At 48.6% G+C, this 22,028-nt stretch overlaps 1 pseudogene; it reads right to left on the reverse strand.

Annotated features, from left to right (window-relative positions):
* Nucleotides 1-784: 784 nt before the first annotated feature.
* The window catches only part of LOC147662784 (sentrin-specific protease 1-like), a 58,522-nt pseudogene continuing 37,278 nt past the window's right edge, over nucleotides 785-22,028 (reverse strand).

Consider the following 22,028-nt stretch of genomic DNA (forward strand, 5'->3'; position numbering starts at 1 on the left):
TTCATCTAGTAATGGCCCAAACATTGCATCATTTGAGCTAATTAAAAATCCATTAAGCAATCACTTTCCAAATACTGTCATTTTACGCGAATTAAAATCTCAAAAAAAACACTCCATTATGAACACCTTAGACCACCAAAATCTTGAAATAGGCTGCTTGAATGGCTACACACTAAAATGGGGAAATATTGATAAAGTAGCTGCAACTGAAAAAATAGTTAGGCAAAGTCAGACAGACATTATAAACTGCCTCGACCATAGGATGAACCCCAAAGAAGTTCTGAAGAGTTTTAATATAATCTCACAAATTTTAAAGAAAGAACTTACGAGGGTACACAAACATAAAAGACTGTCAAAAAAGTTTCCCCTTTGGGTGAACTTATATGCTGACCACAATTCAGAACTCAACGTGCATGCAAGCAAATAGTTTCAATACCACAAACTAGAAGCAGAAAATGATAAACATAATACAGTCATACAGAAAATGTACATTTTATTTTGGTAGATTAAAAAAAATATATAAACATCATAAAACATATATATACACACAAAACTAATGGGACAGTACACAAGGAAAATTATTCCAGTTAAAAAAGGAAAATACACAAGTTTTCTAAATAGTTGAATCCTACTCCAGGTTGTACGTTTAAGTTCACAATCACAGGAGTTTCTTTGTTCAATTACTCAGTGTATTTTCACTTAAATGCATCGACGCGTTTCAGTTATGGCAATAAATGATTCCAGGCCAAAAACCTTCCTCAGGATTAAAACTAACAGTGTCCCATTAAAGACAAAGTATCTGAAAATACAAATACACAATATAAAAAATACATCACATGACTGCATTAAGAATTTTTTTTTAAAACAGTTCTGCTTCTAAATACACACTTAAGCTACTACATACATTACTCATTCTTAACTTTCAGCTGTGGTCTATTCTAACACAAAAAAACTGTATATTTAGTGCAAATAGTTATCACTAAATCTCCCACAACCAATTAATGTCGCGGAACATCTCCAAGGTCAAAAAGCAAATTTCTATGACTAACCAATACACATTTGATAGTGTGTAACCCACATCTGCCTAAACGCATCTAGGGACATACTAATTTCAAAAAGATTGTGAAGGTGATAACTTGACCATAATCAAATTTGCCAAAGGTATGATTTATGTCAGCCTTTTTAACACGAGTGCGAAACCTCCATGGATATATTTACCATTACAGGGTATGTATAAAGGTATATAGTATATTTACCTTTTAAAATCAAAGATTTGACTGAATCCACGATGCTGCTATAAATCAGCTATTTTCAGCTTTTACCTATGAAAATGAGCCACAATTAGTGATTGTCAGACCTAACATAGGCTCAAACAGCAGCTTCGCTATCACATTATGAATATGTTGCCAGAGTAATTCGACAACTAGCTCCATACATATTATAATGCATTCTCTCTAATCCATATTATAATGCATTCTCTCTAATATTCATCCTTAAATTAAATTATTTTCAAGTCTACAAGTGTGTAGTTACTTGAAAGGCAATCTCCACCTGTCTGTCGATTTGTATTCTCTTTGAGAGGATAGTTAATATCAGAATTACTCGAGCTTGTCAATTATGCCCATCCAATCCTGCAGTATATAGTCGCCCAACAAAAGCCTACTCAGTATTATATTTATCTCCAAATTATATCCGTATGCGTGTAAATATACACTGCACCTCGTGTTCGCTTTTAGGATTTCTGTGCCGTTACTGTGGAGACAGAGAGAATCCTCCTGTTCTCAAGGCAGCCAGACCGCCTGCAGTCTATGAGCAATTACAAGGAAACGTAGGGTCTGAAAGGAATGCGCCTATATTCTTGGCAATTAATCTACAAAACCCGTATGGCTGAGATACCCGCCACCCCCTCTCAACACAATCCCCAAGAATGGGAACACGGAAACGGTTCTGAACTTTTGGAAGGTGGGAGGGAGTTACCCTCCCGGCCGTATTTATTGAAAATATGAAACAAAATTAAAACATTAAAATAACAGTTTCATATCATGTACAATTTCATTTCCACATTACGATGTTCTTGGCTGACCTTAACACATCTCTAATACAAAGGTTCTCCTAGCCGATACTAAACATCCTGCAAATGCATTTCTCAAAATTGAAATTGTACATCCTAACATTACGGGCCAACGGCAAGGTCGTAACCGGTGTCAGATCCCTCAACCAGAACTCCCCCTCACTTGTGAGGGGCGGTCGCACAGAGGACTGTACCTTTGTGCCTACTTCCAATTTCCCTTTTCTTGACGGGGGCCCCATGTTAACTCGACGCCATCTTAGTGGTCGTCCGAGGACTCGTGTGAGGTGTCTAGAAGGTAGCGTAGACCCCCCTCCCACCCCACACAACTTACCACATCTGCCGTCGCAGATGTCCTGGCCCCGGGAAATTCCCAGGAGGGGCCCACAGCCCCTCCTCCCCAGGGAGGGGCCTATGGCCGCCTTCCCTTTCGGCGTCCCCATCCTTAGAGGGGACCGCCTCCCCGTTTGAGGGGCCAATGGCCGCCTCCCCCCGGGCGCTCCCATCCATAATGGGTGACGCCCCACCTCTAGGGATCTTCCAATTACTGCTCACCGATCATGACCTTACCGCCCGACCAAAATAAATACGACAATCTAAGACTAAAGAGGAGAAAAGACAATTATACTTAAGCAATTCAAAGTATAAACTATACAGAACATCACTGTTCAACTCTTGTGCAAACTCCTTTGCTGAATAAAACATGCTGAAAAGAAAATTATCAACTTTATTTCATACCAAATCACCAACTTTATTCAACACAACCTGTAAGAAAAATAATACCACGTCATATGACTTTATTCAAAACAACTCGCTGTCCTCAGGGGCTGGTGGGTGGGTCAAAATTGGCTCTTCGTTCCGTCTCGAGCTCACGTGCAACGGGGAGGTGCAGCTTCAGAGCACAGGAACAAGAGGATGCTTCCTTGGCTTGTTGCTCCTTTTATCCTTCTTCGGGCGGGCGTGGACCCACCTCCGATCCGCCTCCGGGGCGTGTCTAGCGGCGTCAGTGTCTAGGACAACCTACTCTTGGGCGGGAAAAGGCGCGCCCCGGCTACGCCGCTTCGGGCATACCAGCCGAGACTCGCTTCCCGCCCAAAATGGCTTCCCGGGGGGATCGGGGTACTCCACCATACGTTCGGGGGGACCGAGTGGTCGCCCCTTTCCATATGGCTGAGATACCCGCCACCCCCTCTCAACACAATCCCCAAGAATGGGAACACGGAAACGGTTCTGAACTTTTGGAAGGCGGGAGGGAGTTACCCTCCCGGCCGTATTTATTAAAAATATGAAACAAAATTAAAACATTAAAATAACAGTTTCATATCATGTACAATTTCATTTCCACATTACGATGTTCTTGGCTGACCTTAACACATCTCTAATACAAAGGTTCTCCTAGCCGATACTAAACATCCTGCAAATGCATTTCTCAAAATTGAAATTGTACATCCTAACATTACGGGCCAACGGCAAGGTCGTAACCGGTGTCAGATCCCTCAACCAGAACTCCCCCTCACTTGTGAGGGGGGGTCGCACAGAGGACTGTACCTTTGTGCCTACTTCCAATTTCCCTTTTCTTGACAGGGGCCCCATGTTAACTCAACGCCATCTTAGTGGTCGTCCGAGGACTCGTGTGAGGTGTCTAGAAGGTAGCGTAGACCCCCCTCCCACCCCACACAACTTACTACATCTGCCGTCGCAGATGTCCTGGCCCCGGGAAATTCCCAGGAGGGGCCCACAGCCCCTCCTCCCCAGGGAGGGGCCTATGGCCGCCTTCCCTTTCGGCGTCCCCATCCTTAGAGGGGACCGCCTCCCCGTTTGAGCGGCCAATGGCCGCCTCCCCCCGGGCGCTCCCATCCATAATGGGTGACGCCCCACCTCTAGGGATCTTCCAATTACTGCTCACCGATCATGACCTTACCGCCACAGGCCGGATAGTTGACCGGCTATCCGGCCCCCCCACAAAAACTCCTACTTAAAGGTCATGGCTGCAAACTCTTGAACCAGGCTACGAGGTCTCCTATGAGTAAAGAATTCCCCACCCGGGATAAATGGACCCCATCTTCTAGATACATATCGTCCCCCCTGATACATCCATGAGGAATCGAATGCAATGTACTTGTACGTAACAGTCTACCAAGCTTGTTATTCACCTTCTTCACTGCATGATTTACAGCAGACACAGAATTAGCCCCCCGCCACACTTTTCGTGGAATCATATGGGACCATGCAATCGTGCACCCCGGAACCCTTCTCGCCAGCCAACTTACTGTGGCTAATATCACCTCGAGAAGTACTCGTCGCCCAGTGGCCACCAAATCATTGCCCCCAAGATGCACTATGATTACAGATGGCGGTGACCTTGTCCGCCCTAACAAACCCTCCATAAAAGTTTGAAACTGGTCAATACAGAGCCCGCCCCTTCCGTAGAAGGTCACCCTGTACCCGTATTCCCCAGCCATGTGAATCATGTCACCTGCTTTGAATACGTCTGCGGCACGCCTCACGTATGAGTGGCCCACGATCCACACCACTCTCTCCTCAGCCGGTGATCTTTGACCGCTGGTTCCCAGGTGTCGGGCCGACTGCACACTCCGCCCCGCCTCGTAAGCTTGCAAAACTGTAAACCAAACAAAAACAAGAAGCGTGAGTGCATTGCATTAGCTTCACAACATGTGCAACCGCACATACCTTTTGTAACAATTCGAGGACCAACGCCCCAACTGTTTCACTTTTTCAACACTCAGACCCCTGGCTGTAGCCTCTGTAGCAGCCCCTATCCGAAAGGAATGGGTCCCAAACTCGCACGGGTTCAAGCCTGCAGCTGCGATTGCCATTGCAAACACCCGCCGGAACTGAAACCTAGTCAGTGGGGTGGCGTCGGCGTGCCTCAGCAAGGTTCCCCCCCATGATGCCGCCCTCTGCGCCAAATACTCCTCAACGCATGCAACCGGGCACATGGGAGATCCGGGAATCCGCTGAACCACTACACTGTCCCCGATCGCTCCCTGATCGGTCTTGGACCTGGCAAATGAGACTACCATTGTCTCCCCCTTAATTTGGACGTGCTCTCGGCACAAACCTCCCCCCGTATCCCGCTTGTTCCTTGCTACCAGCTCGCTTACCCGCATAGCCCCATGGAATGCTAATGCAAAAGCAGCCCAGAATAGCACTGTCTCTGATTGAGATGAACATGTTGCAGGGAGTACGGACAACAACAGGGCCAACCTATCCAGACCTATCGGGTGCCTCTCATCAACTCTGCGACCCTCAAGGCGTTGCCACATGCAGCGCTTTCTGTACCAGAAAAGATGCTGTGGGGTCCTGGATACCATGAGCCCGTGCCATGAAGGAAATGGCGGCCCGGTGCCTATTGGCCGTAGCCACTGATTTGCCTGCCTGATGTAATGACAACAGAAAATTCAGGACATACTCCTCTTGACCCCAAAGCTCCCCCCTAGCAGAACCCAAAAAGGACCAATAGGAACGGAACGCCCCTTCATATGCCTTCCTTGTCCTGGGTGCTAGACTCTCTCCCACGAGGTCTTGTAGTCCGGGGCACCGAGAGACCAAAGAGCTTCGGGAAATGGTGCCGCCACCGGGTCCGCTGTGGGCAGAAAACCCCAGAAGGCCTGCATACGGGAACGAGAAAGCACATCAGCTGCCTGATTTAGCACCCCTGGCACATGTCTTGCCCTAAAATGGACGTTTAGTCTCATACACAGCAGAACAATTTCCTTCAGCAATCTCAAAATCCATTTGCAGCGTGCTGCCTGACTATTGATACACTCAACCACGGTCATATTATCAGACCAGAACACCACAGAGCGATCACGAAACCCCACCGGCCATGTTTTCAAGGCCACCAGAATAGGGAACAATTCGAGAAACCCAATGTTACTTGTGAGCCCACTCTCATGCCACCATGACGGCCATGTTCGGGCTGACCAGTGATTACCAAATATGGCGCCAAAGCCCATACTCCCTGCCGAGTCTGTCCACAACCCCAGCTCCTCGGAGGACACCGCTGGTTTGTTCCACACGACACGACCATTGAAATCCGCCAGGAATGCCAACCATATGCGCATGTCCTGGCGAACCTCTGCCGAGAGCCTTGTGCGGTGGTGCCCTTCTTTAAGGCCGACCATGGCTTGTGCAATCGAGCGGGAAAAAGGGCGAGCCATTGGTATCACTCTAAGGGCAAAATTCAGCTGACCCACAGTCTGTTGCAATTGATGCAAATTTACCTTTGTCTCGCTAATACATGTTTCCAGCAAGGCCTTGAATTTCATTACCTTTTCCTTGGGCAACCGGGAGCACCCCTCTTCGGAATCGAGCTCTATTCCAAGAAACTCGAGCGAAGTAGACGGCCCCACTGTCTTACCTGGTGCCAATGGCACGCCAAAGTGTCTCATGAGATCACAAAATTCATTCAAAGCCTGTGCACATTCCGAGTCCCTGGCTGCCCCCAGGAACAGAAAATCATCAAGATAGTGCATAACATGCGTAAACCCCGTTATTCTTGTGAACGCCCATTGAAGAAAACTACTGAATTTCTCAAAATACGCACAAGAGATGGAGCAACCCATTGGCATACATTTATCCATGTAATAGCGTCCCTGAAACATGAAACCAAGGAGACGCTGATCATCTGGGTGTACCGGGAGCAACCGGAACGCTGACTCGATGTCTGATTTGGCCATCAGCGCTCCGGGCCCCAGGCGATTCAACATGGCGACAGCCTCATCAAAAGATGCGTATCGCACCGAACAAACTCCCGGGTCAATCGCATCGTTCACCGAAAGACCCCTCGGAGCTGACAAGTTATGTATCAACCTGAATTCCCCTGGGTCCTTCTTGGGGACCACTCCCAGAGGCGAGCAAACGAAATTAGCAACCGGCGGCATGTCGTATGGTCCGGCAACCCGACCCCGGGTCACCTCTTTCCCAATCTTTGCTTGTACCACCGCCGTATTCTGCAGAACCAACAGTTGGTTCCTACATTGTGGTTTACCCTGAAAATCCCCCGCCGGGATGCGGAAACCATAAGAAAAACCATCTCGCAACACCCCAGCGGAGCTATGATCCGGGTATTTGTTCAGCCAAGGAATCATTGCCATGGTATCAACAGGAGTAGGAAGAGGCGCCCCTCGGACTATGTCAGACCTGTTTGGCGCCCCCTCTACTTCCCGTGTCACCCGTTTTGGCTCTGCACATGGTCTCGGGATGCGAGGACTGCCCGCACCCTGAACATTCATGCCTAAACTTGCATGACCCCTGGGGCCTTGTACATTTGCCTCTGTTAAAGCTCCAGCATGCCACTTTTTTACCTGAGTTGCCATTATTCCTTGAGTGCTGATCATTGCTTGATCCCGCCCGAAAGGGCGCCCCAGACGAGTGGCGGGAAAACTCGCCCCCGTTTCCCCCCAACGATGGCGACTTCGCCATGCCTGACTTCTCCATTTTTTGCCAGGAAATGGAGTCGAAACAATCCCACGTCAGAGATGTGTCATACTCCTTGGACTTACGAAATATGCTATCGTAACAAAACCATTGATTGCCATCATATGTCTGAGAAAATTCCATGATACGTGTCTGATACACAGCTAATTCCACCAACATTTCGGGCCTACGTTCCCCCATAATTGCAGTGAACATTCCAAACGCTCTACCCCAATTACCTATCGATTCATCAACTCTGAAAGCGGCCATCTTGGCGCGCCAAACACTAGGGTGCAGAAACTCCTTTTGACTTTTTACATGCTCAATCTCATAGTGATCGGTCAGTAAGGAAAACATGTTTACATATTTCTCAGCCCATATCCTTTCTTTTACCTCCATCGGGATATGCTGAACAACTTTCTCCCTTCTTGAAGGTACCGATCCCTCCCCCGCCATCGGCAATGGCTGCTTACCTGAACCGGTAGCCGTGACCGTAGTCGCTGCCGAACCCACGCCCGATACTGGTTGTTCCACGGGAGCCTGTGGGGAAACAAGAGGACATGGTGCCTTCGCAGCATCTTTCGATTGCCGCAACTGCTTCATTATCGCCCTGGCATCATCAGCCGTGGCCCCCTCGTTCTCTTTGCCCATCCATGCCGCCAACTGTGCAGCCAGTTCAGGAGGCATATCCTCCCCGTTCACGGGAGTGACTACAACCGGGATTGGTTGCCCCCCGTTCGGGACCGGGGTCGGGGCCTCGATCGGTGTGACCGGGTGCGCCGGGGGAGCCTCGGGAACCGGGGCCTCCCCCCCCGACGCTCCCTTCCTGGCCCTTCTACCTCTCCCGTTAGGGACCACTCCCGGCAATGCTGGTCCGACGACTCGCTTGGGTCCCCCCGCACCATTCATTGCCGCCATCTGCTTCTTCATCTCGGCCATGTCTTTAACCAGCATGCGAAGCATCTGATCAGTCCCGACCCTCTTTCCGAACTTCTTGCCAGGCATCGTCCACGTATGATCCTCGAGGTCCTAGGGCAAGAAACTCCGACTCACTGAAAAAATAAACACAAAATTAAATCCTTCAAAATTGGCTCTTCGTTCTGTCTCGAGCTCACGTGCAACGGGGAGGTGCAGCTTCAGAGCACAGGAACAAGAGGATGCTTCCTTGGCTTGTTGCTCCTTTTATCCTTCTTCGGGCGGGCTTGGACCCACCTCCGATCCGCCTCCGGGGCGTGTCTAGCGGCGTCAGTGTCTAGGACAACCTACTCTTGGGCGGGAAAAGGCGCGCCCCGGCTACGCCGCTTCGGGCATACCAGCCGAGACTCGCTTCCCGACCAAAATGGCTTCCCGGGGGGATCGGGGTACTCCATCATACGTTCGGGGGGACCGAGTGGTCGCCCCTTTCCATAAGAGCAACATCGCACCTGCTGAAAAAAACTCCAAACGGTAACGTGGGGTCCTGCGTCCTCAACACCGCGCTATCAGCAGACTGGTGGAGGGTCATATTTATATCAGAAAATAGATGTAAGCGCGCGCAATGTTTTGCATTCGGACTGAATTATTTCCGGGTCAGAAAAAACACTTCCGGTATGAGGTCCAACACGGAAGATACAATAGAAGACAGACTAGTTATTCTGTCATCGACCGATTCAATGAATATGTAATTAATCGCTGTGAGAAGTTGGCCTGGTATATAATGCTCACTAATTCTTAGTGATCACTTTGTACCATGCCAAGCAACCCTTATGATGATGGTTGTAATTCAACCTTGTAGACCAGTTATCCTAGTGGTAACGTGGACAAAGCAGTCTTAGGCCAAACTCTGAAAGGCATGTGAAGCCAGCTGTTATACCATACACAACCCCCTTGAATACCAAATGAAAGGGACATCACACAGATATATATTGAAAATATATATTGATTTATTAACTATAAAATCCCCTGGACTCTTTATGAGCACAGAAGCACAAGCGTTAAATCACAAGACAGTTTAAAATACACAAAAGTTGCACAATATGGATGAGCCCTAGGGGCCACCTAAACCATATACTAAGAAAGTGGTATAAGAGATACCAAGAGGAAAGTGAAGAGGCCTAGGGCCTTGGGAATCGCTGGAGCTATTCGAGACTAGCAGTGACTAAGTCGGGAGAGGCCCACGGGACTCGGTGCAGTGTTCAAAGTGCACGCACTTTCCAATGTAAAGTCTATGGTGCGTAAAAAGTACAAAGTTAGAAAGTTAGGAACCTTCCGAGTGACCTACGGAGTTAAAACTTAAGACACAGGCCCTTGAGATGTGTACCAATGCAGGAGCACTGGCGGAGCTGAGTTACCTCACCCACAGGAAGCGGGTGCACAGGGTCGAAGTAGTGTCGGGTTTCGTCACGCCGGTCGATGGTGCTTGGAGCTGAAGATGCTGCAGGCGGCTCGATGAGAAGAGTTCCGGTGGATCCAAGGGTGGATCTGAAGATGTGAAGACCTGAAAGCAGAGGGGACAGTGTTCAAAGTCACTAGCCAGTGACTACCGTGGAACCAGATTGGAACCAGGCGATGTCGGGTGCAAACAGGCGTTGTCAGGTAGCTTCTTTCTGCAGCCACGTGGATACCCGGGGTCGAGGACGTCCAGGAGTCGGTCACGAGCTGTCCCACGTAGGCTTCTCGCTGTTGGCGGTGTCGGCGACCTGATCGGAGCAAACAGGCCTTGGCAAATGCAAGCCACGCAGAAGTGGAAAGATGCTTAACACTCGGACCAGCAAGGTCAGAGCGGGTGCTCCTTTTCACAGGAGCTTGGGTAGGTCTGGAGCAACCAGACCTGCTGTGTAAATCTTCGGTTTCGTCGCCAAGATGGCCGCTGACCACGTGGCTAGTGGCCGGGATGGCGCGTCAAGTGGCACAATGCAAAAGGGCCCCACGCAGATCGTGGAGATGCTGGAGGGCTGCTCTTCGGTGCAAGGGCTGCTCGGTGGTGGGGGTTCTCAGTCCCCAAAGCACAACGTCGAGGATGCCTCAGAAGCTGCGCAGTCAGCTTTTCGAGTGTCTTCCAAGAGGTCCGGTCCCACGTCACTCGGTGCCTCCACGGGTCCCTTCTTTGCAGGGACTGTGGATCGGGCTCTGAGAGGTCTGGGAGTCTGGTTCTTGTCGGGCTCTGGGCTCGGTCTCCGGCGGGAGGCGGCGGCAAAGCAGACGTCGAGTTGCTGGTTGGTACCTGTGCTCACAGGGTGGCCACTCCTAGGCCACAAGGGAGATTCTCTTCAGTATTCTGTGCAGCAGAATGTCGAAGTCCAGTCTTCTTCTTCGTGTAAAGTTGATTCAGGATGATCTGCTGTGCAATGGCACTGCTCCCGCTCTTATTCCCAATCTGAGGGGTGGATCACCTACTAGGTCCCTCCTCTGGGAGGAACCAGGAAGGGGGGCGGTTACACCCCCTTTCCTTTGTCCAGTTCCGCGCCAGGCCTGGGTCTGGAAAGTCCCAGGACCGGTTTGGACTGGCCTATGCACGGGGACACCTTGTGTGCCCCGGGCATGTCTGATTCTATTCAGCCCTGTCCTACCCAATACACAAAATCCTGTCTGGGGTGGTGCTCGCACCTCCCAAGGCAGGAAACCCTTTGTCCAGGCCACCATCTGCCGAGTTTCGGTCAGCAGCAGGAGGCCAGACTCGTGTCTGTGGTGGCAGCATCCATTTTGTGGTGCTGAGGCTCTGTTTAACTTTAACCGGGGTTAAGGCTACACACATGTCGTGTCCCTCTAGAAGGGTGGAATGCTATCCCCGTCGCCAGAATTGGCGAGGGGATAGTATTCCAATTCGTATGACACCTTACTCGACATGTTTTGATAAAGCCAAACCAAAGATAGCAAATAACCGCGAGGATTATAATGCACTTAAGAGTATATGGTATGGCAATATCCCGGAACAGCTTAGGGCGTGGTTCCCGACAGCTGCAGACAGGCTCAGCTCATGCTAGAGCACCATCTCACATATTTCCAAGCACTCTGCCTCCAGGATTGATGAGGCCTTCCATAGGAGTGGCTGGTAGGAACATATGTGTCCAGTTTAGGGTTAGGCACAGACAGACTGTACCTAAGTAAGAGGTGGTTACACCAACTTACCCCAGCTGAGTGATCAGCCAGTTGTGTCAAATATGGAGGCCAGGCCAGGGGTGGCATAATACATGCTGCAGCCCCTGGTAGGCCTTGGCTACACCTATGCCCTGGGTACCTATGGTACACTGTTACAGGGGCCTATAAGGTGAACCAATTCCAATTGTGTTATGCACCTAAGGTACATGGAGTCCATTTTAAGGAGAGAGCAATCAGCCTGGGGCCCTGAATAGCAGGATCCCAGGCCAACTAAGTCAAAAACCAGCTAAACACCAGGCAAAAAGTTTGGGGGTAACCATAGTCAGATATCCACCTTCCTACATAACCCCCCCCCCCCCCAAACGAAAGGAGATAAGGCTATCCTTGACCAGGTAAGCCTATATTGCCTAAGTGGCCATATAAGGAAGTACCAGCTCTGGCTTGGTAACCCCCTGTCTCATGGTCCACTAAGCAATCCCTCACCCTAAGGGTATCTGAGGGTCTCCACCATAGGGAATCTCTACCTGTGGTGTGTATTTGCAAAGTCAAAGGCTGGTGTTGAGATGGAGTACTGAAGTGAGTTTCCTCTGTAGGGCTCAGCTTCCTCCAATCACTCTCCACCATGTGTGCCTTTCTTTCTCTGACTGAGTTGCACTGTGCTCTCAGGGTCAACATCTGGCTACCTAAAGCTGGAGGCTGGGTCCCTCTGTTTGGCTTACTGGAGGGACAGGTCAGGTTTGGGGCCTTTTGGTCCCAGGTTTGGCTGTGCCCAACAATATCCATCTGGGGGAGGTCCCTAACTACTTTTAAGGGGGATCCCTCAGGAGTTTTTAAAGTTTTCACCTCACTAGGGCTACTAGTTTCGGTGCCCCTAATCTGTTGATGGGGGTGCTTTATTTGACAGGGGGCCCTTTGGGTCTCACTGTCCTTCTTGTCCTCTGCAGCCCTGGGCTGAGTAATGCAAGGTAGAGAGGGGCAGGTTACCTGCTCCAGACTGGGTCCCTCCTGGGAAGGGTCCACTGCCATCAGACTAGAAGTCGGTTTACCGTTACCAATTACCTGGTCTGACCATCTAGCAGTCCCGCTGTCTTTAGACATTCCCTGTCCTGATGTTGCGGTGGACATTGGCAAAAAACAATCTAAAAGGAGCTTCAAAAATTTCACCAAGGAGGCTCTTGCCCCTTTTATTTGTAACATCAGTATTTCAACTAAGCAGAAGGTGGATGAATCGGCCCAAGACCTCACTGATGCCATTATTAGAGCCGTTGATGAACTAGCCCCCCCCTCCTTGAAATCTGCAGCTAGACAGAAGCCATCTGCCCCCTGGTTCTCTGCCGATCTGAGGCTGCTCAGACAAAAATGTAGACAGAAGGAACGTGGCTGGCGTAAATCTTGGGATCACAAAGATAGAGAAGGCTATAAGAGTCTACTACGGGAGTATAAAAAGAGAGTCATTAAGGAAAAACAGGACTATTTTTCCAACCTAACCTGTTCTTTAACATCCTCCAAAGAGCTTTTTAAAATTGTAGACTCCCTCTGCTCTCTTCAGGTTCCTGACCCAGTAGTTGCTTCCCAGGAGCTATGTGATGACATATCGAACTTTTTCTATAAAAAGATAGACGATATTTACATAGCCCTAAAGTCGCAGAGGAACTTGCTCAGTTCGGAGGACTCCTCGCAAATTACACGACTGGAAGCCTGGAATGAAGACTCCCCTCAGTCCCTTGAACACTTCCCGGCTCTTACGCTAGAAGATCTCAATAGCCTGCTGGATAAAACAAAATCTTCATCCCCCCTTGATCCAGTGCCCCTTAAGGTACTTAAGAACTGCAGAGAGATTATTCTTCCCCCGATGCTTGAGGTAATGAATGGAGCCTTGGAACAGGGCATCTTTCCGTCACTCTGGAAGAGAGCCATCGTAAAGCCGCTTCTGAAAAAGACCACCTTAGACCCTGGAGTGCTGAAGAACTTTAGACCCATCTCTCTGCTGCCAGCCCCTGCTAAGATGTTGGAGACCCATTTGAATTTCCATCTTTCAAACTTCCTTGACACCTCTGGCTTCTTGGATGGGTCCCAACATGGCTTTAGAAAGCTACATAGCACGGAGTCTGCCTTGACGAAAGTCATGGACAACATCCGCAGAAAAGTAGATTTGGGTCTCACCACCGTACTGGTGCTGCTTGATCTTTCAGCAGCTTTCGACACCCTGTCTCCCCTGACTTTAACATCTAGGTTAAGGGAGGCAGGGGTAGTTGGACCGGCGCTCAGCCTCCTGAGCTCCTTTTTACAACATCGAGAGCAGCGTGTCATGCTAGGTGAATACCTCTCCCCTGCCAAGTCTTTGCAATGTGGGGTGCCACAGGGGTCGGCATTGAGTCCGACCCTGTTCAACATCTACGTGGCCCCCCTTGCAAGACTTGTAAGATCTCAGGGGATGGAGGTAGTGTCGTATGCTGACGACACGCAGATTATGGTATCCCTGACCCACTCTGTTAGTGAAACTGCTTCTAACTTTAGGGCCTGCATGCAACTTGTTGCAGAGTGGATGGTCTCCAACTCCCTAAAGTTGAACGGGGACAAGACAGAGGTCCTGGTCTTTGGCAAGGACCAGGACATATGGTCGGGTGACTGGTGGCCTCCTTCTTTAGGTAGCTGCCCTATACCCACCAAATCTGCCAGGAACCTAGGCGTCATCTTTGACACCCAGCTCTCCATGGAGCTACAGGTTAACAGAACGGTGGCGACCTGTTGGGGTGTCATCAAGACCCTGAAAAGGATTGTGCACTATCTGTCCCCACAGGCGCGGAAACAGGTGGTGATTGCCCTTGTTGGCTCAAGGCTTGATTACTGTAACTCAGTATACGCCGGGGCCAACAAGGGCCTGCTTCAGCGTTTGCAGGTCATACAGAATGCTGCAGCGCGGTTTGCTCTCGCTTTGCCCTGGTTGGCTTCTATGACCCTAGCGAGGAAGAACCTCCATTGGCTCCCCATTCCTTCAAGGATCACTTTTAAACTCCTTTGCCTTACATATAAGGCTTTAACTGCAGGCTCGGCTGATGCCCTTGGTTCATTACTCACCAGATATGTTCCGAGCAGATGTCTACGATCCAGCGAGCAACACCAACTGGTAATTCCCAGAGCCAAGAAGGCTAGATGGGGGTCCAAAGCTTTCTCCATATTGGCACCTCTGATGTGGAATTCACTCCCCCTTGAAATCAAACTTCTTCCTTCCCTCGACCTCTTTAGGAAGTCATTGAAAACCTGGCTCTTTATTAAGGCATACCAGTAGGCTCTGTTTCTGTCTGCTATCAGCTTTTTATTTGGTTTAGGCGCCTTGACGCCCACTGGGCATAGTTGCGCATTATAAATAATATTTCATTCTTTCATTCATCAGAGGCTCTGTCAGGCCAGGCCTAACAACCTCTGGGACAGTTCCTTCATCAGTTCCCTGAGGAGGCTGATCCTTTCCTAAAGTCTGGTGGGAGGGAGATTTCTCTTCCTCCTCAATGCTCTCTGTTTGGGTGGAGTGATCCATCATTTCAGGCTTCACTACCCATGTATCAGTTTGAGTTTGGGCTGTGGCCATCACAGCCCCACCAACCTTTTCAGGAGGAGACTCAGTTTGGGTATGGGCTGTTACTAGTACAGCCCTGCTACTCTTTCCAGGAGGGAAGTTATCTAAAGATGGGGCTGAGGTTTGCTCAGCCCTCCCAACCTTTTCAGGAAGGACATCTTGAATTGGGGCTGTAGCCATTACAGCCCCACTAACCTTTCCATGGAGATTTACCATTCTAGAATGGGTTTGCTGTTCAACCTCAGCCCAGGCTGAGATTTCCAAATCATTACCCAGTAGGCAATCTACAGGCAAGTTTGCTGACACTGCCACTCTCTTTGGGCCAGTGACACCTCCCCAGCTAAGATTGACTACTGCCATGGGATGATTGGTTTCTATGCCATCAATGTTTGTCACCTGATATCTGGCATCAGGTAAAAGTTGCCTTGAGGGGACTAGACATTCAGCCACCATGGTGATGCTAGCCCCTGTGTCTCTGAAGGCCTCAACTTTCAAGCCATTGATGAGGGGCTCCTGTCTATACTTGCTCAAAGTGTTTGGGCAAGCTGTGAAATTGGCAAACCCCATGCCAGTCTCATAGACAAGAGTATCTGAGTTAGGGGACCTGGATAGGCCAGAGTCCACCTGTCCTCCAAAAGTAAACCCACCCAAATTCTTGGGGGTGCTCCCACCACCTGGGGGACCACTGCTAACAGTGACAGGAGGTGTTGGAGCCTTACCTGGAGGTATGTTCTCCTTATTGCCATTCTTGGGACAACAGCTATCTGTTTTGTAATGCCCCACCTGTTTACAGGTATGACAATACGGTTTTTTCTGGGATGTAGAAGTGTCTTGGGACCCACCCCCATTCTTGGAGTTTTGGGGCCCTGGGGAAGTCTTTTCCTTACTTTTATCCCCACCCTTCTCTTGAGGCTTGGTAGTCTCTTTCTTTTGGTCACCACCTTGGTTCTTAGGCCTGATCCTGGTTCTGACCCATTTGTCTGCCCTCCTACCCAATTTTTGTGGGGAGGTCAGATCAGAGTCAACCAGGTGCTGATGTAGAAGCTGATTTTGACAATTACTTAAGATTTGCTCTCTCATAATTAAATTATACAATCCTGTATAGTCATTAACCTTACTTCCCAGCAACCAGCCCTCCAGAGCCTTAGTGGCACACTCAACAAATTCAGACCAGTCCTGAGTCTGTGTCTTCTGGGTATCTCTTAACATTAACCTGTACTGTTCAGTGGTTAAGCCTAACCCATCAATCAGAGCACTCTTCAGGACCATGTAGTTTCTAGAATCCCCATCACTAACTGTGAGGAGTCTGTCTCTGCCTCTACCTTCAAAGGAGAGCCACAAGATTGCTGCCCACTGCTCCTGAGGGATCTGCTGTACTCTGCAGGCTCTCTCCATTGCAGTTATCCATTTATGGATGTCATCCCCAGCTTTGTAGGGGGGCACAATCTTACTCAGGTTTCTTGTATCAAAGGACCTGTCTTTATCCTTCTGGATATTGCTGCCACCAGTGGACCCTAATCCACTCTCTCTAGGCTGTCTTGCTCTAGCAAGTTTCTATGGGCCAGGGCAATTTCTAACTCTTGTCTCTGGACTCTCAATTCAGCCTCTCTAATTTGAGATTCTCTCAATTTGGTCTCATGTTCCCTTCTCTGAGGGCTAGTCATCTCCCTTCTGGAGTGACCATGAGAGCCTCTAGAAACATGGGAGGTATTGGATTCACCTGAGTGATTCCTCCTCCTCCTATGCCCCTGGTTAAGTCCATTTGGGTGGCTGGGCAAGGTCAGCCTTGCTTCAGTCCCAAACACACTTAAGTTAGCCTGGTTCAGTCTACTGACCAGCACCTGACTATTTCTGTCATCATCTGACTCACTGCTTTCCACCTCCTCCTCTTCTTCCTCTTCCTCTACATCTACCTGAGGAGCTCCAGTGGTGGAGGCTTCCTCATCTACCAGGATGATAGGGGCAGGGGTGTCTACAGTGTCATCCTCTGAAGGATGGCCTCCTTCAGCATCCCCTGTGGGGTTTGCCTTAGAGGGCTTTAGAGTCTCAGACTGGTCTAAGAGCTCTCTTAGGTGGTCTGTAGTAGGGGAAGGCCCTGTCTTCAGACCCCTTAAGACACAAAGCTGTCCTTAAAGGAAAAAATAGCAAATTTGGATGGTGCCCTTGGAGGGTCACTCTCGACAGGAGTAAGTCCACTGGACCCCTCTGCTCCAGACATTGCTCTAGTGTGGGTGGGTGTGTTGCAATCTACCTACACTGGTGTTTACCTACTAAACCTATCTAGTAGTTGTAGCTAGGGTGTGCTACTCCCTTTGCTCTACAACAACTAAGTTCAGTAGAACTTAAGTATACTAGTCTTGTTTTATATGTACCTAGCAGGTACCTGTATGATCTTTCAAATGATAATCTCAAAGATTGTAATGGTAAAACAACAGCAAGCTCAGATCCCAATCCGCTGCTCACCAATGTGAGAAGTTGGCCTGGTATATAATGCTCACTAATTCTTAGTGATCACTTTGTACCATGCCAAGCAACCCTTATGATGATGGTTGTAATTCAACCTTGTAGACCAGTTATCCTAGTGGTAACGTGGACAAAGCAGTCTTAGGCCAAACTCTGAAAGGCATGTGAAGCCAGCTGTTATACCATACACAACCCCCTTGAATACCAAATGAAAGGGACATCACACAGATATATATTGAAAATATATATTGATTTATTAACTATAAAATCCCCTGGACTCTTTATGAGCACAGAAGCACAAGCGTTAAATCACAAGACAGTTTAAAATACACAAAAGTTGCACAATATGGATGAGCCCTAGGGGCCACCTAAACCATATACTAAGAAAGTGGTATAAGAGATACCAAGAGGAAAGTGAAGAGGCCTAGGGCCTTGGGAATCGCTGGAGCTATTCGAGACTAGCAGTGACTAAGTCGGGAGAGGCCCACGGGACTCGGGTGCAGTGTTCAAAGTGCACGCACTTTCCAATGTAAAGTCTATGGTGCGTAAAAAGTACAAAGTTAGAAAGTTAGGAACCTTCCGAGTGACCTACGGAGTTAAAACTTAAGACACAGGCCCTTGAGATGTGTACCAATGCAGGAGCACTGGCGGAGCTGAGTTACCTCACCCACAGGAAGCGGGTGCACAGGGTCTAAGTAGTGTCGGGTTTCGTCACGCCGGTCGATGGTGCTTGGAGCTGAAGATGCTGCAGGCGGCTCGATGAGAAGAGTTCCGGTGGATCCAAGGGTGGATCTGAAGATGTGAAGGCCTGAAAGCAGAGGGGACAGTGTTCAAAGTCACTAGCCAGTGACTACCGTGGAACCAGATTGGAACCAGGCGATGTCGGGTGCAAACAGGCGTTGTTGGGTAGCTTCTTTCTGCAGCCACGTGGATACCCGGGGTCGAGGACGTCCAGGAGTTGGTCACGAGCTGTCCCACGTAGGCTTCTCGCTGTTGGCGGTATCGGCGACCTGATCGGAGCAAACAGGCCTTGGCAAATGCAAGCCACGCAGAAGTGGAAAGATGCTTAACACTCGGACCAGCAAGGTCAGAGCGGGTGCTCCTTTTCACAGGAGCTTAGGTAGGTCTGGAGCAACCAGACCTGCTGTGTAAATCTTCGGTTTCGTCGCCAAGATGGCCGCTGACCACGTGGCTAGTGGCCGGGATGGCGCGTCGAGTGGCACAATGCAAAAGGGCCCCACGCAGATCGTGGAGATGCTGGAGGGCTGCTCTTCGGTGCAAGGGCTGCTCGGTGGTGGGGGTTCTCAGTCCCCAAAGCACAACGTCGAGGATGCCTCAGAAGCTGCGCAGTCAGCTTTTCGAGTGTCTTCCAAGAGGTCCGGTCCCACGTCACTCGGTGCCTCCACGGGTCCCTTCTTTGCAGGGACTGTGGATCGGGCTCTGAGAGGTCTGGGAGTCTGGTTCTTGTTGGGCTCTGGGCTCGGTCTCCGGCGGGAGGCGGCGGCAAAGCAGACGTCGAGTTGCTGGTTGGTACCTGTGCTCACAGGGTGGCCACTCCTAGGCCACAAGGGAGATTCTCTTCAGTCTTCTGTGCAGCAGAATGTCGAAGTCCAGTCTTCTTCTTCGTGTAAAGTTGATTCAGGATGATCTGCTGTGCAATGGCACTGCTCCCGCTCTTATTCCCAATCTGAGGGGTGGATCACCTACAAGGTCCCTCCTCTGGGAGGAACCAGGAAGGGGGGCGGTTACACCCCCTTTCCTTTGTCCAGTTCCGCGCCAGGCCTGGGTCTGGAAAGTCCCAGGACCGGTTTGGACTGGCCTATGCACGGGGACACCTTGTGTGCCCCGGGCATGTCTGATTCTATTCAGCGCTGTCCTACCCAATACACAAAATCCTGTCTGGGGTGGTGCTCGCACCTCCCAAGGCAGGAAACCCTTTGTCCAGGCCACCATCTGCTGAGTTTCGGTCAGCAGCAGGAGGCCAGACTCGTGTCTGTGGTGGCAGCATCCATTTTGTGGTGCTGAGGCTCTGTTTAACTTTAACCGGGGTTAAGGCTACACACATGTCGTGTCCCTCTAGAAGGGTGGAATGCTATCCCCGTCGCCAGAATTGGCGAGGGGATAGTATTCCAATTCGTATGACACCTTACTCGACATGTTTTGATAAAGCCAAACCAAAGATAGCAAATAACCGCGAGGATTATAATGCACTTAAGAGTATATGGTATGGCAATATCCCGGAACAGCTTAGGGAGTGGTTCCCGACAGCTGCAGACAGGCTCAGCTCATGCTAGAGCACCATCTCACATATTTCCAAGCACTCTGCCTCCAGGATTGATGAGGCCTTCCATAGGAGTGGCTGATAGGAACATATGTGTCCAGTTTAGGGTTAGGCACAGACAGACTGTACCTAAGTAAGAGGTGGTTACACCAACTTACCCCAGCTGAGTGATCAGCCAGTTGTGTCAAATATGGAGGCCAGGCCAGGGGTGGCATAATACATGCTGCAGCCCCTGGTAGGCCTTGGCTACACCTATGCCCTGGGTACCTATGGTACACTGTTACAGGGGCCTATAAGGTGAACCAATTCCAATTGTGTTATGCACCTAAGGTACATGGAGTCCATTTTAAGGAGAGAGCAATCAGCCTGGGGCCCTGAATAGCAGGATCCCAGGCCAACTAAGTCAAAAACCAGCTAAACACCAGGCAAAAAGTTTGGGGGTAACCATAGTCAGATATCCACCTTCCCACAATCGCCAGTTCTTAATTCTACGCAAAGGGCACTATAGTATGCTTGTGGCATTAATCCCATATTAAAGGGCATTATTGCGCAATATTAATAAACCTGTTTAACCAAATTATCCAAACAGCAAATAATTTGTATTTATCGAAAATAATTTATTTTAATTTGCCTATATTGCCTATATTGATAAAGGATATCAGTCATTATTCATATGATGTAACTACATCACAGGACCTGATTCAGAATGGCGCTTGAATTGTAAGGGACAACCCTATTTGTTGTTAGGGCGATTGGTGTGACCAATGGTCCGTTTTCTTATGCACACTCTACACTAGCATAATAAGCGTTTCCAAACATGGGGGAAGTTTTTCGGGCTCCCAAGAAAACTTAATAAACCTTTATGCATTTCCAAGCAGCTTAATATTACGCCTAGGTCTTTCAGTTTTAAATAATATTCCTGTTTTATATATCCATATATTTCTAAAACATCAAAACATGCAATATCAAGACAACATTTCATTGAACATATATTAATTGCTCTATATACATGCATGTTAAATGTTCTGAGAAATGCATTGTCGTAATATTCATAATAATTTGCTGTCTCAGATAACATCCTCTTTTGCATATCAGAACATGTTTTATACATCAACAATATATGCAACATGGTAGCATCACAATATCAATTTCAATACTTTAATCAGAATAACAAAGGCATATAAACATTTCATAGTGTGAATGATTGGCATTTCAAGGACATATACACATTTCATTATATGAATACTGGTCATTTCATTACACAGATCTCTATGTCTTTGTATTTATTACACGAACACTGGACATTATAGAGACCTCTATATCTATGTATTCATTTCTAAAGACCTTAGGTAGTTACTGTTCAGGTAGGTCTGATAAGACGCTCACATTCCTCTTTGGAATTCAGACCTTTTCTAACTGTGTTGAGGAACGAAATGTACCATTGTTCACATGCTTTACGTTTTGAAAGCATATTTCCTCCTCTTTTTCCAATAACAATTTTTTCGAGGATAAACCAAGAGAAATCATTTTCTCCATGGCCCACCTCAATAAAATGTTGAACTAGGGGTGCGGTTACTTTTCTTGTTTTTATTGCTGACCTATGTTCCTGAAATCTAGTCCTGGCTTCTCTGCCGGTCTCTCCAACATAGCCCAGGCCAGACGGGCACTGCAGTAAATATACTATGTTTTTGCTTTTACAGTTCGTGAAACTCTTAGATTTCAAAACATGATTAATAAAATTGATCTCCTTTGTCTGTAAGCATTGGGGGCAAACATTACATGTCCCGCACTTATAGTTTCCCACTACTACAGTGTTATCCAGGGTTCTTTGACAGGGGTGTGATTCTTCTCTATATGTATGTACTAAGAGATCTCTAAGATTTCTATTCTTTTTGAAGGCGAATAAAGGTTTCTCAAGTTTGGTAGATTCATCGTGGTTGAGAATGTGCCAATTCTTGTTAACCGCATTTTTAATTTGGTTACTTAGGTTGGAGAATTGAGTTATAAATACCACCTTCTTCAGGGGCTCTTTATGTTTCTCTTCTTTGCCTTTAACTAATTCATCACGATCATAAAATCTGGCCCTTTTTAAGGAATGTGTGAGGAGTCTTTTCGGATAGCCC

This window comes from Lissotriton vulgaris, unplaced genomic scaffold (assembly GCF_964263255.1).
Source record: "Lissotriton vulgaris unplaced genomic scaffold, aLisVul1.2 SCAFFOLD_1377, whole genome shotgun sequence".
Lineage (NCBI taxonomy): Eukaryota > Metazoa > Chordata > Amphibia > Caudata > Salamandridae > Lissotriton > Lissotriton vulgaris.